Here is a 22,998-nt window from a genome sequence, read left to right as displayed (position 1 = left end):
ATTAGACAGTCACAAGTATATCTGAGATGGAAACATATGTATCCTGAATAATGTGACTGTACGTCATTGAGGCTATTGCATACTACCATAGTGGTAAATCACAATCTGTAAAAGGAAACCTAACATGCCCTGTATTGTAAAGTAATATTCACATAGTAATTTACACAGGACCTTTGGGTGAGTCCACTATAAGGCTGGAGTCACACTAGCGATTTAAAAATCGGTATGATTTTGCTGCAGGAGAGTTGGACGAGTGTAATGCAAGTTTCATGCGAATGTCTTGCGCTTTTTATGTGAGTACAATCTGATTTTTCACACCTAGCGACTTACATCCGAATGCAGTGTGATTGCTATCCGACTGAAATTTGATTTTAACATGAGCATTTATATAGAGAAATTCTTCTATGTTATGGGCAGCACGGTGGCTCAGTGGTTAGCAATGCATCGCTGGATTCCTGGGTTCAAATCTCACCAAGGACAACATCTGCAAGGAGTTTGTATGTTCTCCCCATGTTTGCATGGCTTTCCTCCTGGTATTCCGGTTTCCTCCCACATTCCAAAGACATACTAATAGGGAACTTAGATTGTGAGCCCCATCGGGGACAGTGATGATAATGTGTGCAAAACTGTAAAGCGCTGCAGAATATTTTAGCGCTATATAAAAATAAAGATTATTATTATGCCATTTACACATCATTTTAAAAGGAAATATTCGTCAGAATATTTCATACATGTAGATATATAAATATATATAATAGATAGATATGATGGATAGATAGAATAAAAGCCAGCAATTCATGTGGTGCATACAGTATAATCACAGTGTGACAAGTTGGAATAGAATAGAATATATATATATATATATATATAATTACATAGATATATAGAATATATATATATATATATATATATATATATATATATATATATATTGCATATATAGATAGATGCAAGAAAAGCTGGAACATCATCTGCCGTGTACTGTAAAATCACAGCAGGAGCCGACAGATTATATACAATAAATACACATAGAATAGATAGATATATAGATGTCTGTGACAAATACAACTAGTGCAGTGAGTGCAGCTTACTGTACATGTATTTAATTAATAAAAGATAATGTCTCAGAAAAAAATGGTGTGGGATCCTGTGCAATTTTCATAACCAGCAGAGGGAAAGCCAACAGCTGGAGGACGATTTTTATAGCCTGGGAATTGGTAATACTCATGGAGCTTCCTAGGCTTTGACCCCTTTACCCCCCAAGGGTGGTTTGCACATTAATGACCGGGCCAATTGTTACAATTCTGACCACTGTCCATTTATGAGGTTATAACTCTGGAACGCTTCAACGGATCCCGGTGATTCTGACACTGTTTTCTCATGACATATTGTACTTCATGATAATGGTAAAATTTCTTCAATATTACCTGCATTTATTTGTGAAAAAAATGAAAATTTGGCAAAAATTGTGAAAATTTCACAATTTTCCAACTTTGAATTTGTATGCAATTAAATCACAGAGATATGTCACACAAAATACTTAATAAGTAACATTTCCCACATGTCTACTTTAAATCAGCATAACTTTGGAACCAACATTTTTTTTTTGTTAGGGAGTTATTAGGGTTAAAGTTTGACCAGCAATTTCTCATTTTTACAACACCATTTTTTTTAGGGACCACATCTCATTTGAAGTCATTTTGAGGGGTCTATATGATAGAAAATAACCAAGTGTGACACCATTCTAAAAACTGCACCACTCAAGGTGCTCAAAACCACATTCATGAAGTTTATTAACCCTTCAGGTGTTTCACAGGAATTTTTGGAATGTTTAAATAAAAATGAACATTTAACTTTTTTTCACAAAAAAATTACTTTAACTCTAATTTGTTTTATTTTACCAAGGGTAACAGGAGAAAATGGACACCAAAAGTTCTTTTACAATTTGTCCTGAGTACGCCGATATCCTATATGTGGGGGTAAACCACTGTTTGGGCGCATGGCGGAGCTTGGAAGCGAAGGAGCGCCATTTGACTTTTCAATGCAAAATTGACTGGAATTGAGATGGGACACCATGTTATTATTACTATTATTATTATTATTTATTTATATAGCACCATTGATTACATGGTGCTGTACATGAGAAGGGGTTACATACAAGTTACAGATATCACTTACAGTAAACAAACTAACAATGACAGACTGATACAGAGGGGTGAGGACCCTGCCCTTGCGGGCTTACATTTTACAGGATTAAGAGGAAGGAGACAATAGGTTGAGGGTTGCTGCAGCTCCGGCGCTGGTGAGGCGGTAGCTTCAGTAGTGATGAGGAGGCAGCGGGGTCAGTGCAGGCTGAAGGCTTTCCTGAAGAGATGGGTTTTCAGGTTGCGTCTGAAGGATCTGAATGTGGTTGATAGTCGGACGTGTTGGGGCAAAGAATTCCAGAGGATGGGGGATATTCGTGAGAAGTCTTGGAGGCTATTGGATGAGGAGTGAATAAGTGTGGAGGAGAGAAGGAGGTCTTGGGAGGACCGGAGATTACATGAGGGAAGATATCAGGAGATTGGTTCAGAGATATATGGAGGAGACAGGTTATGGATGGCTTTGTAGGTCAGTATTAGTAATTTGAACTGGATACGCTGAGGGAATGGGAGCCAGTGAAGAGATTTGCAGAGGGGGGAAGCAGAGGAGTAGCGAGGAGATGAATTAGTTGGGCGGCAGAGTTAAGGATGGACTGGAGAGGTGCAAGGGTGTTAGCAGGGAGGTCGCAGAAAAGGATGTTGCAGTAAAGGCGGGAGATGATGAGGGCATGCACAAGCATTTTAGTAGATTGACGGTTGAGGAAAGGATGGATTCTGGAGATGTTTTTGAGCTGCAGGTGACAGGAGGTGGAAAGAGCTTGCATGTTCGGCTTGAAGGACAGGGCGGAGTCGAAGGTTACTCCGAGGCAGCGGACTTACGGTATGGGGGAAAGCATGATGTCATTGATTGTGATAGATAGGTCAGGTAAGGAAGATCTATGGGATGGAGGAAAGATGATGAGTTCAGATTTGTCCACATTGAGTTTGAGGAAGCGAGAGGAGAAGAAGGAGGATATGGCTGATAGGCACTCTGGGATTCTGGACAGCAGAGAGGTGACATCTGGGCCAGAGAGGTAGATCTGAGTGTCATCAGCATAGAGGTGGTACTGGAATCCATGGGACTTTATGAGTTGTCCCAAGCCAAGTGTATAGGGGTCCTAGAACAGAGCCTTGGGGGACTCCAACAGAGAGAGGATGGGATGAGGAGTTAGTGTGGGATTGGGAGACGCTGAATGTGCGGTTGGAAAGGTACGAGGAGATCCAGGATAAGGTGAGGTCTTTGATGCCAAAGGAGGAGAGGATCTGTAGTAGGAGGCAGTAGTCAACTGTGTCGAAAGCAGAGGACAGGTCTAGAAGGAGGAGTACAGAGTATTGTCCATTAGCTTTGGCGGTAAGTAGGTCATTAGTGATTTTGGTCAGGGCTGTCTCAGTTGAGTTGTGGGGGCGGAAAACAGATTGTAGATTGTCAAAGAGCAAGTTAGATGAGAGGTGGGAGGAAAGTTCAGAGTGGACGTGCTGCTCCAGGAGTTTGGAAGCGAATGGGAGCAGTAATATTGGGTGATAGCTGGACATAGCAGTTGGATCGAGGGTTGGCTTTTTAAGGATAGGCGTGATTGTGGCATGTTTGAGAGCAGAAGGGAAGGTGCCAGAAGACAGTGATAGGTTGAAGAGGTGGGTTAGGGATGGGATAAGTGTGGTGTTGAGGTTGGGGAGGAGGTGGGATGGGATGGGGTTGAGCGCACAGGTTGTGAGGTGCGATTTGGAGAGGAGACAATTAAGCCCCCCTCGGTGATGTTGGATAGGGAGGTTATGGGGTTTGGGTATTGGTCTGGTATACAAAAGGGTTGTGGTGGTTGAACAATGAAGACTTGCCTTGTTTGGTCGATCTTATTTTTAAAGTGTGTGGCAAAGTCCTCAGCAGAGGTGAGGGAGGTTGGAGGGGGCAGTGGGGGGTGGAGGAGTGAGTTGAAGGCTTTGTATAACTGTTTGGGGTTGTAGGATAGGGAAGATATGAGGGTTGTGAAGTAGGCATGTTTAACAGAGGTGAGAGCAGATTTAAAAGCGAGTATTGCCTGTTTGAATGCAGTGAAGTTGTCTTGCAGGTGTGTTTTTTTCTAACTCCGCTCCGCAACCCTGGACACTTGCCGGAGCTTTTTAGTGGTGTTATTGTGCCAAGGTTGTCTATTGATACGTCGCACTCTGCCATGGACGAGAGGGGCAACTGTGTCCATAGCTGATGCAAGAGCGGCATTGTAGAAAGCAGTGGCAGTGTCTGTGTTGTGGAGTGAGGATATGGATGCCAGTGGTAGGATAGCGTCAGACAGTGTGTGGGCATATAGGTTTGCAAGGTTTCTGCGGGGTGCGCATTTTGCTGGACAGGGATGATCGGTGAGGAGGACAGGGATGAGAAGGTGAGCAGGTGGTGGTCAGATAGAGGGAGAGTGGAGGTGGTGAAGTTAGATAGAGGGCAGAGATGGGTGAATACCAGGTCCAATGTATGTCCGTCTGTGTGGGTGGCTGCGGAGGACCAGTGAGTAAGTCCAAAGGATGAGGTAAGGGACAGAATTTTGGAGGCTGTTGACTGAAGAGTATCAATGGGGATGTTGAAGTCACCCATGATGATGGTGGGAATGTCACCAGAGAGAAAGTGAAGAAACCAGGTGGAGAATTGGTCAATAAAGGCAGTGGCTGGGCCTGGAGGTCGGTATATGATGGCCACTTGGAGGTTGGAGGGAGAGTAGATGCGGACAGAGTGGACTTCAAAAGAGGGGAGGATAAGGGAGAGTAGAGGTGGGATTGGATTAAAGGGGCAGTTAGAAGAAAGGAGAAGACCCACTCCTCCACCATGTTTGTTGCAGGGTCGAGGGGTGTGGGTGAAGTGGAGGCCTCCGTAACACGGCGCAGAAGGGGAGGCGGTGTCAGAGGGTGTTAGCCATGTTTCTGTGAGGCCAAGGAGGGCAAGATTGCGAGAGAGAAAAAGTTTGTGAATCACATGAAGCTTATTGCAGATTGAGCGGGCATTCCAGAGTGCTCCAGAGAGAGGGAGCAGGGGGGTGAGCATCAGGGGCACGGGTTTTATGTTGGAAAGTTTGCGGTAGTTCATATTAGATAGGGAGCAATAGGAGGGGGTAGGAGTGGGAGGTATGAGCTGTGGGGGTCCCGGGTTGGTAGATATGTCTCCAACAGTGAGGATCCTTTGCTAGGTGAAGAGAATGGGGCATCAGACTGCGCTGCTTGCCTGTCAGGATAATGTACCAGAGAAGTCCAAGTAGATGTAATAGAAAATAGACTTTATTTCTACGCGTTTCGTGGTGATCACACCACTTCCTCAGGACAGTCTATACACATACACATACAGGGTCTTGTATTTATAGCAAAAGAAGGCACATGGAGACGCCTTCTTTCAAAAAAACACCACACCCAGTGGGCGGGGAATCCGACTTAAACACATATTCAAACACATATGTACATTATAAAACATACGAAACTATCATGAAATATAATTGAGTATAGAACTTAAAACCATTGCTCATACATGTTAAAATCTAAATACAAAAAAACACATTAAAAAGAGTAGCAAAGCAAACGAATACCTTTTGCAAGCTGGGGGAGTGCTAGAACATACGGTGTTAAAACATTTATTCTTTGTCAGGACCCTGCTACTGACGTTTTGAACCATTGAGCCATGGGTGGATTTGATTGGATTGTTTTGTTTGGTGGTAGTTTCACAAGAGTCTGTGAAATCAAAGAGATGACAGTGGAAAACAAAAAGAAAAAAAAAATCCTTGAGATCTCTTTTTTCTTTTTTTCCCCTTCTCTTTTTTTTTTTCCTTTTTCTCTCTTATAACGTGCAGAGGAATAATGAGCTTCTACAGGGGAACAGAGCAGAATCCATAGAAATATCCAAATCAATTGAACAAATCAGTTGTTTCGTTGAGTTGGATTCTGCTCTGTTCCCCTGTAGAAGCTCATTATTCCTCTGCAAGTTGATTCTGCTCTGTTCCCCTGTAGAAGCTCATTATTCCTCTGCAAGTTGATTCTGCTCTGTTCCCCTGTAGAAGCTCATTATTCCTCTGCACATTATAAGAGAGAAAAAGGAAAAAAAAAAAAAAGAGGAGAAGGGGAAAAAAAGAAAAAAGAGATCTCAAGGATTTTTTTTCTTTTTGTTTTCCACTGTAATCTCTTTGATTTCACAGACTCTTGTGAAACTACCACCAAACAAAACAATCCAATCAAATCCACCCATGGCTCAATGGTTCAAAACGTCAGTAGCAGGGTCCTGACAAAGAATAAATGTTTTAACACCGTAGGTTCTAGCACTCCCCCAGCTTGCAAAAGGTATTCGTTTGCTTTACTACTCTTTTTAATGTGCTTTTTTGTATTTAGATTTTAACATGTATGAGCAATGGTTTTAAGTTCTATACTCAATTATATTTCATGATAGTTTCGTATGTTTTATAATGTACATATGTGTTTGAATATGTGTTTAAGTCGGATTCCCCGCCCACTGGGTGTGGTGTTTTTTTGAAAGAAGGCGTCTCCATGTGCCTTCTTTTGCTATAAATACAAGACCCTGTATGTGTATGTGTATAGACTGTCCTGAGGAAATGGTGTGATCACCACGAAACGCGTAGAAATAAAGTCTATTTTCTATTACATCTACTTGGACTTCTCTGGTACATTATCCTGACAGGCGAGCAGCGCAGTCTGATGCCCCATTCTCTTCACCTAGCAAAGGATCATCACACCGGGGCTTGCAGCAGCCGCCAATGCTAAGTGCAGTGGTTGTGTCTTACACAACCATAATAGGTGAGTGAATTCATAGCAAAATCAAAAGAAAACCTTGTATATTTAGATACTGGATAAAACCAATTTTTATTTAAATCTCTAAAAACCTAGAACATCAACAATCAACATACAAGCAACCGTGCCAGACTAAACTGCCCCTTGCACTGTATATCCTAAATTGCCCTACCTTGCAGCGGAGGTTGGCACCCTAAACATATATACGAGATAGGCGCCCCCGCTCACCGTTGACTATCCACTATTACTCCTATCTGCCAACTACACAAGGTGCTGCATTTATGCCAACGTACTGACAGAGATAGACAGAGGAAAGTCTTGCCGACTTATATTTCAGGGCAATAATGGCAGTAAGTCACCCATGTGATAGAGGTGCAAAACACCATCCCCTAAAGTGCAAAAAGTGCAAAAAACAGTGCTGAACATACACCAAGTACCTCGCTCTAACTGCTCCCTGCTAAACTGACTCCAGCCTGGCAGTGGGGGTTGGCACCCTACTGTGAAGTGGATATGGTGCCCCCACTCCGCGTCGGCTAGCCCTAAGAGCTAGCCCTACATGTGCTACTTGACACTAAAATGATATTTTGTGCCCAATGTGGTCCCAACCACTTGTTATAGCCCAGGCACTAAAGTATCAGGCAGGAGAAATGGGTACAGTATTGATGTATAACTGTGACCCCATTCTATGATAAACATATATAGCAGTTATGATAGCCAGGTACTTATCATTTCTGATGTGTATAAACGCCTCGACGCGTTTCGCCAATATGGCTCATCAGGAGGCTGAGATAGATGGATGCTGCATGTTGACTGCCCACGTTCCTCCTATGTATATAGACTATTAGGAATGGGCACCACCCCCATCATACCCTTTCAACGGTAGAGGTGCATGTTAAACTATAACTCCGTGGGCCCAATGTATGTGTTCACAATGTATTACTCTATTTCGTTACTCACTCTATGACCGATGATCATACCGCCATCATGCGATCCTGTGGTAAGCTGATAGTGCCACGAGGACCGGCGTCTCTAGCATGTATTGTTATGGCGTGTGGCACTATCAGATTACCACAGGATCGCATGATGGCGGTATGATCATCGGTCATAGAGTGAGTAACGAAATAGAGTAATACATTGTGAACACATACATTGGGCCCACGGAGTTATAGTTTAACATGCACCTCTACCGTTGAAAGGGTATGATGGGGGAGGTGCCCATTCCTAGTAGTCTATATACATAGGAGGAACGTGGGCAGTCAACATGCAGCATCCATCTATCTCAGCCTCCTGATGAGCCATATTGGCGAAACGCGTCGAGGCGTTTATACACATCAGAAATGATAAGTACCTGGCTATCATAACTGCTATATATGTTTATCATAGAATGGGGTCACAGTTATACATCAATACTGTACCCATTTCTCCTGCCTGATACTTTAGTGCCTGGGCTATAACAAGTGGTTGGGACCACATTGGGCACAAAATATCATTTTAGTGTCAAGTAGCACATGTAGGGCTAGCTCTTAGGGCTAGCCGACGCGGAGTGGGGGCACCATATCCGCTTCACAGTAGGGTGCCAACCCCCACTGCCAGGCAGGATTCAGTTTAGCAGGGAGCAGTTAGAGCGAGGTACTTGGTGTATGTTCAGCACTGTTTTTTTGCACTTTGTGCACTTTAGGGGATGGTGTTTTGCACCTCTATCACATGGGTGACTTACTGCCATTATTGCCCTGAAATATAAGTCGGCAAGACTTTCCTCTGTCTATCTCTGTCAGTACGTTGACATAAATGCAGCACCTTGTGTAGTTGGCAGATAGGAGTAATAGTGGATAGTCGACGGTGAGCGGGGGCGCCTATCTCGTATATATGTTTAGGGTGCCAACCTCCGCTGCAAGGTAGGGCAATTTAGGATATACAGTGCAAGGGGCAGTTTAGTCTGGCACGGTTGCTTGTATGTTGATTGTTGATGTTCTAGGTTTTTAGAGATTTAAATAAAAATTGGTTTTATCCAGTATCTAAATATACAAGGTTTTCTTTTGATTTTGCTTAGTTTTTTGGACCTTAGTATGAATTCACTCACAAAAAAACAGAATAGAATATTCAACTATCTCTCACGAATATTCCCTTTTTTCTCGGATAAGACCCTATTTGCGCTCTATATTCCTTCTAGCTACTCCAGCAGTGAGGAAAAGCAGATAAAGGGAGAGCAGGTGGGAGAAAGAGTGGCCGACTTGCTTTCTGTTTTCTTAGGACAGATTTGAGGTTCAGGAGCAGGTCAGCAGAGGACAGGTAGGGAGGTAAAGGTACCTTCACACGAAATGACTTTGTAACGATATCGCTAGCGATCCGTGACGTTGCAGCGTCCTGGCTAGCGATATCGTTTAGTTTGACACGCAGCAGCGATCAGGATCCTGCTGTGATGTCGCTGGTCGCTGAATAAAGTCCAGAACTTTATTTGGTCGTCCGATCGCCGTGTATCGTTGTGTTTGAAAGCAAAAGCAACGATACCAGCGATGTTTTACACTGGTAACCAGGGTAAACATCGGGTTACCAAGCGCAGGGCCGCGCTTAGTAACCCGATGTTTACCCTGGTTACCAGCGTAAAAGTAAAAAGAACAAACAGTACATACTCATCTGCGCGTCCCCCAGCGTCTGCTTCCTGACACTTACTGAGCCCCGGCCCTAAAGTGAAAGTGAAAGCACAGCGGTGACATCATCGCTGTGCTGTTAGGGCCGGAGCTCAGTCAGTGTCAGGAAGCAGACGCTGGGGGACGCGCAGGTGAGTATGTACTGTTTGTTTTTTTTACTTTTACGCTGGTAACCAGGGTAAACATCGGGTTACTAAGCGCGGCCCTGCGCTTAGCAACCCGATGTTTACCCTGGTTACCCGGGGACCTCGGCATCGTTGGTCACTGGAGAGCGGTCTGTGTGACAGCTCCCCAGCGATCAAACAGCGATGCTTCAGCGATCAGCATCGTTGTCGCTATCGCTGCAGCGTCGCTTCGTGTGAAGGTACCTTAAGAGGGAAGGGAACATGATTATTAGGTTAGAGAGTGCTGGGGTTTGTGATAGGGAAGGAAAGAGAGGATTAGTGGAGCAAACACTGTAAGGGCATAGGTAAACATGGTGAAGGAGTAAGATGGGTCAATAGAAAAGCTAGATCCAAGTAATAAGAAGTGCTTACTCAGCAGACATACCCAAAAAAGACAGATCATAGAGTGGGGTCCTGACTCCTGCCATGACTAACTACCATTGAAATAACTGTGGCGTCTATATGATTAGCTGCGCAATGCTTTACTGCAGAAATGCGCGTGCCTGACCCCACACACGTGCACCCCTTAAGATGATACTAAATTTATAGGACTGTGTAAAGGATCAGGTGAGAGGGATTGTGGGTCCTTATTTGGGATAAATTAGCAATTGGCCAACACCCCAGGGGAGGTTTCATGATCAAAGGCACTGAGCCTGGCCACAACCATATGCTCAAAACACCTTGAATACGATAATATCTCCTGTGACCCCGGCATGGATGTACAGCAGTAAGTACTACAATGCAACAAATGATTTTAACAAACATTTAGCAGGTACATTAAAGGCAAGGTTGCAGGATGGTAGACAGCAGATAACAGCGATAAGAAATGTTTGTACCATTAAAGGGGAAGGTTGCAGGATGGTAGACAGCAGATAACAGCGATAAGAAATGTTTGTACCATTAAAGGGGAAGGTTGCAGGATGGTAGACAGCAGATAACAGCGATAAGAGATGTTTGTACCATTAAAGGGGAAGGTTGCAGGATGGTAGACAGCAGATAACAGCGATAAGAGATGTTTGTACCATTAAAGTGGAAGGTTGCAGGATGGTAGACAGGAGATAACAGCGATAAGAGATGTTTGTACCATTAAAGGGGAAGGTTGCAGGATGGTAGACAGCAGATAACAGTGATAAGAGATGTTTGTACCAGTAAAGGGGAAGGTTGCAGGATGGTAGAAAGCAGATAACAGCGATAAGAGATGTTTGTACCATTAAAGGGGAAGGTTGCAGGATGGTAGAAAGCAGATAACAGCGATAAGAGATGTTTGTACCATTAAAGGGGAAGGTTGCAGGATGGTAGACAGCAGATAACAGCATTAAGAGATGTTTGTACCAGTAAAGGGGAAGGTTGCAGGATGGTAGAAAGCAGATAACAGCGATAAGAGATGTTTGTATCATTAAAGGGGAAGGTTGCAGGATGGTAGACAGCAGATAACAGCGATAAGAGATGTTTGTACCATTAAACGGGAAGGTTGCAGGATGGTAGACAGCAGATAACAGCGATAAGAGATGTTTGCACCTGTGTGAAGAGAGGAGATGGATGTTAATTCCCGGCCATTGAAATAACTGCGGCGTCTATATGCTTAGCTGCGCAATGCTTTGCTGCAGAAATGCGCGTTCCTGACCCCACACGCATGTTTTGGAGAGCCCCTGATGTGCCTAAACAGTGAAACCCCCCACAAGTGACACCATTTTGGAAAGCAGACCCCCTAAGTAACTTAACTAGATGTGTGGTGAGCACTTTTACCCATTAAGTGATTCACAGAAGTTTATAATGCAGAGCCGTAAAAATAAAAAATCATATTTTTTCACAAAAATTATATTTCCGCCCCCAATTTTTTATTTTCCCAAGGGTAAAAGAAGAAATTGGACCCCAAAAGTTGTTGAACAATTTGTTCTGAGTATGCTGATAGCCCATATGTGGGGGTAAACTACTGTTTGGGCACATGATTAACACAGCCACAGATACACCAACCACTATCCACCAATAGTTTAAAATCTTAAAATATTATATATAAAAACATATATTAGTGACAGGCGTTCTGTGGAGAAGAGTGTGGAAAAACCACTAGTATACTGAATAGAAGCAACCACAGCCAATATATAGAAGTTCCCAGAAAAGTCACCAGACAGAGATTAGATATGAAAAATGCCTTTATTATATCTGATTTGGCAAAACATATAAAATATACATTAATAAAATGTGCGCACAACAGGACAAAAATTATTAAAAAATAAGCATAAATGAATACAGGGAGATAGTAACAAGGCTGACCCAATTTGTATATCAAAAATAGGTTTAGTGCATCCCCAAAATTATATATAGACAAGGCTATAAGCTACCCCACATATGTAGGGCACGGTGATATTGGTGATATATGCCGCTGTAGATAAAAATATTGTGCAAAAAAAGCAATGTATAAAGTGCAAATTAGAAAAATTGCTGATCCAAAACAATTATTACCACATAAATCATAATATCCCTCATAGTAGGGTTTAAAAATTAAAAAATTACTAGTGTATAAGAATAAAACCACCATAAATATCAACCAGCTCAAAAATATATAATATAAAGTGCTATTTAATTGTGCAACAAAGGTTATAATGTGCAAATAACACACAGACAAGAATATGTGACACAACTGTGTTAGCAGCACCGCAATCTACGTGCCGTAACTATATAGCATAGAGGTGCAAAAGAATCACCTGGTAACTTTGTAGCAGAGATCCCACAACAGCGACCATAAGGCACCATATATGAGACAGGGGAATGCACAAATATACCTGAAATGTAGGGGTCAGCCTGGTCCCGTAATGAGCGCACCCCGACGCGCGTTTCGGATCTTAGTCCTTCGTCAGGGGGTGGCCATTGTATCATAAAAAATGCCTTTTATATGATCCCCATACTTAGCGCTCTAGTCCAGGTGTAGCCGGCGCGTGCGCAGTTACACCAATCAGGAACCACCGCTACTCGCGTCATGCGGCCGGACGTACGGGGGCGGAGTACCCGACGTCACCATAGCAGCAGGAACGCGATGCAGCAAGGCTCCGTCATATGAACCAGGCACGCGCACCACCGGGGACCGAGTGTAAGATGGATGCAGTGGAATGATAAACTAAATCATGACAAATGAAGCTACATATAAGTCCGATACACATAGTGTGCTGTAATGGGCTTATATAGATGTAATAAATGCCCCATTATATGCAGGTATAGGACAATATGGCAATGTTCCTGACTAGGTAAAAAGAGGGAATATGATGTTAATAGAGTGTTACCAAATAATCATATACACTACTATCTTAGAGATATACAACTATATCTCACATAGTACATACAAGATGACAATAATATGTATATATATTACAAGAAAAAATAAAGTATTATCGATATATAATATACAATACAAAAAGAGTTAAGAATATATCTCACTGAAATGTATAACAAGACATGCAAAAATATGAACAACCCCGTACAATTATAAAATCAGACAAAAATCCCCCCTTATACAAATATTATAAGTATATAATAGTATACTATAAGGGATATAAACCCATTACAGCAAAAATGCACTCCTAAGTCAAATAAATAAAATATATCAACATTAATTCATAAGTAATAAATTGTAATTATTCATGCAGAGTGTTGAAGTCTGATCCAGAGGAGGCTCCAATCCACCAACCACAACGACCAGATCCAATCTTACAACACTGGAGTGCCAAGAGAAGTCAAGAACGATTGGCATAGCAAGGTAAGTGAAAACTAAAATAAGAAATAACAATTTTAAAATTAATAAAAAAGTTAAAAAAAAGGCATAAAATGCACAATAGCGTGATTAAAACAAGTACACATATATGCACACATATACCCATACACCTATATATGCACAGATACACGTATACACATGCATAACCACATATATATACTGGTGATCGTATATATAAAATCTATAAAAAAGGAACAAAGCTTAAATTTTCATTTAGTCCTTTAGGTGACACAGTGTCCAAGGTCCAAATCCACTTTGTCTCCATTTTTGCAAGTGGTATACTAGTTTCGCCACCACGTTCATTCAGTACAATGGTGTCGATCCCTATAAATTTTAGACCGGATGGATCACAATTATGATGGATCTTAAAATGTTTTGGAAGTGTTTTTAATTCCGATAAATCCTCCACATTTTTGGCATCCTGTATCCCACGCACATGTTCTCTGACCCGCACTTTAAATTGTCTAGTTGTCATGCCCACATATATTAATGAACATGGGCATCTTGCATAATAAATAACAGCCTTTGACTCACATGTTATGGCATGTCTGATTTTAAATGTGCAAGTCGCACTAGAGTTCACAAATGTTTCTGCTCTCACTACATTTGGACAGGCTACACATTTGCCACACGCCCTGCACCCAGATGGACGTTTGCCACTATCCAGAAAGGTAGTAATTGTAGGTTTAAAACTATAGTGGCTTTGGATCAAATAGTCACCCAAATTTTTTGATCTCCGATATGTTATGTTTGGTCCATCACCCACATATTGAGACAATATCGGGTCAGCTTTTAAAATACCCCAGGATTTTGATAATTTGGACCTCATCATCTCCGTCTGGCCATTGTATTGTGTGATAAATCTCACCCTCTGGCTTGTTTTCTGCGGTTTCACACCATAAAGTGCCTGATGCCTAGTAGTATTTTTCGCTCTATTGTAACCACATTTTATTGATCGACGGCTGTATCCCCTCTCAATAAATCTCTCCTTTAATACTGTCGCCTGTTCCTCAAAATCCACGTCATCGGAGCCGGCAACCTGCGTCAAGGGTCCTCACATATTGCCGGTCCTAACGCTAACAAAAAAAAAAAAAACACTTGGGGCTGCTGCACTTTGGTTAGTGTAATTAGTTGGAGGCCTCAGACAGGTAAACATCTCTGCCTGTGCGTTGGTTTTTTTGTCTTGAATAGTGGAGTTTTTTTTGTCCTCTTATGGTTTTTTGTTGTTGTTAGCGTTAGGACCGGCAATATGTGAGGACCCTTGACGCGGGTTGCCGGCTTACAGTATTGTGGCCATAATACCAACTAATACCTTACATACATTGTTATGTTTTTGGACACGTCATTTTTTCAGGGTGCAGCTGGACCCTAGATGTTTTGTTTTTTTTGTCTTGGAAAGTAGACCCCCTAAGGAACTCATCTATATGTGTTGTGAGAGCTTTGAACCCCCAAGTGTTTCATTATAATTTATAACGCAGAGCCGTGAAAATAAAAATTCTTTTTTTTCCCACAAAAATTATTATTTAGCCCCCAGTTTTGTATTTTTCAAAGAGTAAAAGGAGAAACTGGACCGAAAAATTTGTTGTGCAATTTGTCCTGAGCACGCTGATACCCCATATGTGGGGGGGAACCACCGTTTGGGCACATGGGAGAGCTCAGAAGGGAAGGAGCGCCATTTGGAATGCAGACTTAGATGGAATGGTCTGCAGGCGTCACATTGCGTTTGCAGAGCCCCTAATGTACCTAAACAGTAGAAACCCCCCACAAGTGACCCCATATTTTAAACTAGACCACCCAACGAACTTATCTAGATGTGCTGCAAGAACTTTGAACCCCCAAGTGTTTCACTACAGTTTATAACGCAGAGCTGTGAAAATAAAAAATCTTTTTTTTTCCACAAAAATAATTTTTTAGCCCCCAGTTTTGTATTTATTTTTCCAAGGGTAACAGTTGAATTTAGACCCCAAAAGTTGTGGTCCAATTTGTCCTGAGTACGCTGATACCCCATATGTGGGGGGACCACCGTTTGAGCGCATGTGAGTGCTTGGAAGGAAAGGAGCGCCATTTGGAATGCAGACTTAGATAGAATGGTCTGCAGGCATCGCATTGCGTTTGCAGAGCCCCTAATGTACCTAACAGTATAAACCCCCACAAGTGACCCCATATTGGAAACTAGACCCCCAAGGAGCTAATCTAGATGTGTTGTGAGAACTTTGAACCCCCAAGTGTTTCACTACAGTTTATAACGCAGAGCCGTGAAAATAAAAAATCTTTTTTTTCCACAAAAATTATTTTTTAGCCCCCAGTTTTGTATTTTCCCTAAGAGTAACTGGAGAAATTGGACCCCAAAAGTTGTTGTCCAATGTGTCTTTAGTACGCTGATACCCTATATGTTGGGGTAAACCCCTATTTGGGTGCACAAGAGAGCTCGGAAGGGAAGGAGCACTGTTTTACTTTTTCAATGCAGAATTGGCTGGAATTGAGATCGGACGCCATGTCGCGTTTGGAGAGTCCCTGATGTGCCTAAACAGTGGAAACCCCCCAATTATAACTGAAACCCTAATCCAAACACACTCCTAACCCTAATCCCAATGCTAACCCTAACCACACCCCTAACCCTGACACACCCCTAACCCTAATCCCAAACCTATTCCCAACCATAAATGTAATCCAATCCCTAACTGTAACTTTAGCCCTAACCCTAACCCTAACTGTAGCCCTAACCCTAGCTCCAACCCTATCCCTAACCCTAACCCTAGCCCTAACCCTAGCCCTAGCCCTAACCCTAGCCCTAACCCTAACCTTAATGTGAAAATGGAAATAAATACATTTTTTTTTAATTTTGAATTTTTCCATAACTAAGGGGATGATGAAGGGGGGTTTGATTTACTATTTCTAGTGGGCTTTCTAGTGGATTTTTATGATTGGCAGCCGTCACACACTAAAAGACGCTTTTTATTGCAAAAAATATTTTTTGCGTTACCACATTTTGAGAGCTATAATTTTTCCATATTTTGGTCCACAGAGTCATGTGAGGTCTTATTTTTTGTTGTACGAGTTGACGTTTTTATTGGTAACATTATCGGGCACATGTCATTTTTTGATCGCTTTTTATTCCGATTTTTGAGAGGCAGAATGACCAAAAACCAGCTATTCATTAATTTCTTTGGGGGGGGGCGTTATTACCGTTCCGCATTTGGTAAAATGGATAAAGCGGTTTTATTCTTCAGGTCAGTACAATTACAGCGATACCTCATTTATATCATTTTTTAATGTTTTGGCACTTTTATACGATAAAAACTATTTTATAGAAAAAATAATTATTTTTGCATCACTTTATTCTGAGGACTATAACTTTTTTTATTTTTTTGCTGACGATGCTGTATGGTGGCTTCTTTTTTACAGGACAAGATGACGTTTTCAGCGGTACCATGGTTATTTATATCCGTCTTTTTGATCACGTGTTATTCCACTTTTTGTTTGCCTGTATGATAATAAAGCGTTGTTTTTTTGCCTTGTTTTTTTTTTTTTTTTGCGGTGTTCACTGAAGGGGTTAACTAGTGGGATAGTTTTATAGAGCGGGTCGTTACGGACGCGGCGATACCAAATATGTGTACTTTTATTGTTTTTTTTTAATTTACATAAATAAATGGATTTACTGGGAAATGTTTTTTCTTTCTTTATTTGGGGATTTTTTATTTTATTTTTTTTAATACATACTATTTTTTTTTACTTTCTACCATTGTCCCAGGGTGGGACATCACTGTATTAGATCAGATCATTGATCTGACAGTGTGAATAGCACTCTGTCAGATCAGCGATCTGACAGGCAAGTTTAGGTGGCTTTCCGGCGCCTGCTCTCAGCAACTCTCAGCAGTCGCCGGCTAGCCAGGTAATTTCATGACCCGGAAGGAGTCCTGTGGCCATCTTGGATCCGGGGACTCCTTCCGTATCACCGGAGCAATGCGATCTCATCACGTTGCTCCGGTGGGAGAGCGCAGGGAGCCCCGTCCCTGCGCGATCCCCCACTATGCCGCTGTCACTACTGACAGCGGCATCAGAGGGGTTAAATGCCCGCGATCAGCGCTAGCGCCAATCGTGGGCATTGCTGCGGGGTGTCAGCTGTCATATACAGCTGACACCCGCACTCGATCACAGCGGCGCTTAGCGCGAGACCGCGGTGATTGGTGCGCCGTACTAGTACTGCGGCTGGCACAAATGCAGTGCCGGCAGCGCAGTACTAGTACGGCGCATGTCGCGAAGGGGTTAAGGGCTCCTTTTCACTTGCGAAAAATACATGCGAGTCTCGCATGTTAAAACGAAGCTCTGGCGCTAGCACTCCATAGCGGAGCGTGCTGCTGTATAGCAATACATGGAGCTGCACGCTCCGCTCCCAAGTGCCTGCGCCAGAGCTTGGTTTTAACATGCGAGACACTCACATATTTCTCACAAGTGAAAAGGAGCCCTAAAGCACAGAATTTTTCCCACACTATGTTTTGCAGTGATTTCTTTTGTAATTGTGTAATTTCTTATAATCGGCTCACATATTTCTCGCAAGTGAAAAGGAGCCCCAAAGCACAGAATTTTTCCCACACTATGTTTTGCAGTGATTTCTTTTGTAATTGTGTAATTTCTTATAATCGGCTTCATTTTTTGAATATTTTAATGTGAAAATAAATGCATTCAAACATTTAATCAGTACAATTGTAATTGAATAAACCTAGCTTTATCAGACTCTTCATCTATTCATATCCCCTTGAATTCACTCAATCTCCTCTGTGGGACAACAACATCATGTCACTCATGCCAATCCTGTTAACGTGATTCTGTGTCCTCAAGTCCATCATATACACTGATATTTTTATATCACATTACAATTACAAATGAAATAAATCATAATAAATACATTTTTATATTTTTATTTTCTCAACTTTAATATATCTCTTTTTATTATAAATATGCAATGATATATTTTTTAACCTTTTGTTATCATAGTTACATAGTTACATAGTTATTAAGGTTGAAGGAAGACTTTAAGTCCATCTAGTTCAACCCATAGCCTAACATGCCCTAACATGTTGATCCAGGGGAAGGCAAAAAAAAAAATCATTATTTCTTCTTTCATAATTTCTTCAATGCTGAAATGCCCGAGATAAACTTTGACACATTGTGTGTCTGTGCTTTGGTGCCACATTTTTTTTAAACTTTCTTGTGAGCAAGTTGCGAGATGCTGTACAGACGGGAGGCAGAGCAAGGGTTAACAGTTTTACTTGAAAGAGAATGCTCTACGCAGGGAGGCAATGGGTTAAACAGGGGAATAAACAGTCTAATTGTAAAAGGATATGCAGAGTTGAGGGACAATGAATCAGGTAACGGCAGTTCCTGTGAATCACTTAATGTGGCAGGAATTCCTCAGACTGTGAGTTCTGCTAAGAAATCAATAGCACCAACAACGGCTGTCGCGTTGCTGGTACAAGAAGGTTCAACTGGTAATGGTGGTCAATCTTCTGGAGGCATCGGTCAGTCTCTGGTGCCTTCCGCTGAGCCCCTAGTCCATGAACATATGCGGCCAGAGCAAACAAGTCTGCAGCACAATCAGGGTCTCCTGTGGGCAGTAAAGTATATGCTGGTAAGGTGGGTTGCAAAAGTCTATCCAGTACTCGGTTATCTTTTTGCGTCACATGCGCTGTACTCACGGTCACAAAGCACACGGCATCTCAATCTCTGTCAGTTATGGGGCACTCTGCACTTTTCTCTCTATGCTGTGCGCTGCCTGTTCCTGCCAAGACTGAAGCTCCGACAACCACTGGCGCGTTGATTCTCTGGCATGGTGCTGAAGATCACGGTCTGACAGTGAGGGAGCAGCGAACAGTCCCGAACTGTGCCCTGGCTCTTAGGGTGGCATACGGCGCTTAGCTGAACAGAGCTCGCGGCTCTTTCCTTATTACTGCGATGGGCTCCAACAGTCCCCTGGCAACAGACTGGCCGCGTGGCTGCACACTCCTCAGAGCCCGCTGAGCACGCACCTTGCTTCTGTCACTGCCGGCGGGAAACTGCCGATGCTGCGCATGCTTTCTCTTTTAAACACGCCCCCAGCTTCTGGGTCAGAGCCCCGGTCCGGTCCTTTTTGCCTTCCCCAGGAACCAGAGGATGCAGCCTCAGCAGTTCCGGGCCCGGCTCAATACAGGTACTTGCAGCCTGGTCTTTCTCCTTACAGTCTCACCAATATATATATATATATATATATATATATATATATATATATATATATATACAGTATATATATATATATATATATATATATATATATATATAGTTGCAATCTGCTATTACTTATATGGATTTTTCTTCCTGAGATGGAAGACGGTACCTCAAAATGTTTAGACAAAATAAAGAAACCGCATATTATTCTAGTGTAGACCTGGATTTGTTACCATCTACCAGCAACGAGGAATTTTCCACTTTTTTCCTTTCACAAATTAACAGCTGCAAGACTTACACAAACAGTAGTACTATGACATAGCCATGATTCTATAGAGTCTTGGACTTTGGCAACTTGACAGAAATGAAAAGACATTATCAATAATATTTACAGTTTCTAAAAATCTGTTCCAATAGAAATAAAAGGGATCTTCCCAAATCTGAGATCATATCCCAATATGTAATAGGTGTAATAATAATAATATTAGCTAATACCTCCAATTAGAAATGTAGAATAGTTCTTCTTCTTTGCTAAACCCCTTGTCCATGTTCAGGGTAATGCAGTAGTTTAGGTATCCATGGTTACGAGGTATTTGCTAATATTATTATTACACCTACTGCATATTGGGATAGGATCTTGGCGATGGGAATACCCTTTTAATCCAATTAATACATGTGCATTTTTTAATAGTTAGACCATCCACAAAGAGGTTAATCTTGCAACCAGAACAGGATTGTGGGAAGATCTGCACCAGAAATTTTATATTCTAGGGTTTAGTGAGGCTGTCGCAATTACTGAAATTTGCTTTCAAATGAAGTAACTGCTAAGCATTTTGGTTGTTTTGTAAAAGATGATAATATATCATAAAATAGTTAGAGGTTTAATATTTTCATTATGTCTACTAATGTTCATGAGCTACACAAAGCTCTCATTGATGTATTTCCTGAGAACTAGAACATTTTGAAGGTGCAGAACTAAAAAATACTTCTTCTACATGTATTTAAACTGACAATTCAACATGAAAAACTGTAATTGTGTTTTACACATGTTTGACCCAATAATGGCCATTTTAAGTTTGCTATGTTTACAAACTCATTCCTAGTATCTGAATGTTGTATATATTTACAAATCATTTTAAGTCCAATTCATCAACGCTTTCAAGACAGAATTCTAGTGTAAATCCTTTGAAAAGTCAAAAAATGTAGGTAAAATTCAAAGTTGCACCAAGATTTTGTGACTTTGGGCTTGTAAATGGCAGTTTTTGTTAGCTCCACTGAAATGGGCTGGGCGGGGATAGGTCAGGGATGCAACAGGAGCATGACACCACAGCTCATGTAGTTCATGATGAACTTTGGGGTTCTCAACACTTGAAATTCCAGGTATAACTACATGGAGGTGCATCGCTACACCTCTGACGCCACAATGCCTCCTCATCAAAATTAGCGAGAGAATCTACAGTCTTGATTAAGCAAGCCTTTTATATATGTGTAAATTGGGGGGAGAACTCATATGTTAGGCCGGTTATTGGTCCATGTGCACTATTTAAACTTGTTACCTCCATCTTTCTGACCATATGTGGTCTGGCCGACACACAAATCAAAAACAAGTTAATATGAACAGACCCTTAAGTGTGGTATTAATACACTACTTAAATTAATGAATTCCCAGGTGTGTAAAATCAAGAACAATAATTCACAGTAAATCAGATACTAGAAGATATTGTGTACTAAATTGATCATAGAAAAAAGTGTAAAATAACATTCTTTATTTTAAAAAATATTTGACATTGGGGATGATCATTTGTCTGTTTGATTATTTTTATTTATGGGGTGTTATATCTTTATGCATCATTTTTTTCTATCCAAAGATTTATTTCTAATTTAGTCATGGATTTATAGGAGTATAGAGTCAGTCTAGGTAAAGCAGAGGTGCCATTTTGAACAATTGAAGATGTCAACTTTCACTTTCAGGTAGGGATGGATATAGAGATTATTTATCAATAGAGATAAACAGGGCCATCCCTCTGAATGCACAAACAATAGCACCCAATATACACTACAAACCAAAAGTTTGGACACACCTTCTCATTTAAAGATTTTTCTGTATTTTCATGACTATGAAAATTGTAAATTCACACTGAAGGCATCAAAACTATGAATTAACACATGTGGAATTATATACTTAACAAAAAAGTGTGAAACAACTGAAAATATGTCATATTCTAGGTTCTTCAAAGTAACCACCTTTTGCTTTGATGACTGCTTTGCACACTCTTGGCATTCTCTTGATGAGCTGCAAGAGGTAGTCACCGGAAATGGTCTTCCAAAAATCTTGAAGGAGTTCCCAGCGATGCTTAGCACTTGTTGGCCCTTTTACCTTCACTCTGCCATCCAGCTCACCCCAAACCATCTCGATTGGGTTCATGTCTGGTGACTGTGGAGGTCAGGTCATCTGGTGTAGAACCCCATCTCTCTCCTTCTTGGTCAAATAGCCCTTACAGAGCCTGGAGGTGTGTTTGGGGTCATTGTCCTGTTGAAAAATAAATGATGGTCTAACTAAACGCAAACCGGGTGGAATAGCGTGCCGCTGCAAGATGCTGTGGTAGCCATGCTGGTTCAGTATGCCTTCAATTTTGAATAAATCCCCAACAGTGTCACCAAACCAAAGATCTCAAATTTGGACTCATCAGACGAAAGCACAGATTTCCACTGGTCTAAAGTCCATTCCTTGTGTTCTTTAGCCCAAACAAGTCTCTTCTGCTTGTTGCCTGTCCTTAGCAGTGGTTTCCTAGCAGCTATTTTACCATGAAGACCTGCTGCACAAAGTCTCCTCTTAACAGTTGTAGAGATGTGTCTGCTGCTAGATAGAACTCTGTGTGGCATTGACCTGGTCCCTAATCTGAGCTGCTGTTAACCTGCAATTTCTGAGGCTGGTGACTGGGATAAACTTATCCTCAGAAGCAGAGGTGACTCTTGGTCTTCCTTTCCTGGGGTGGTCCTCATGTGAGCCAGTTTCTTTGTAGCTCTTGATGGTTTTTGCAACTGCACTTGGGGACACTTTCAAAGTTTTCCCAGTTTTTCGGACTAACTGACCTTCATTTCTTAAAGTAATGATGGCCACTCGTTTTTCTTTACCTAGCTGCTTTTTTCTTGCCATAATACAAATTCTAATGTCTATTCAGTAGGACTATCAGCTGTGTATCCACCAGACTTCTGCACAACACAACTGATGGCCCCAACCCCATTTATAAGGCAAGAATTCCCACTTATTAAACCTGACAAGGCACACCTGTCAATTGAAAACCATTCCGGGTGACTACCTCTGGAAGCTCATC

The sequence above is a fragment of the Ranitomeya variabilis genome, chromosome 4, assembly GCF_051348905.1.
Source record: "Ranitomeya variabilis isolate aRanVar5 chromosome 4, aRanVar5.hap1, whole genome shotgun sequence".
In the NCBI taxonomy this organism is placed as follows: Eukaryota; Metazoa; Chordata; class Amphibia; order Anura; family Dendrobatidae; genus Ranitomeya; species Ranitomeya variabilis.
The sequence above is the reverse complement of the archived record's forward strand: the minus strand, read 5'-3'. Positions refer to the sequence as shown.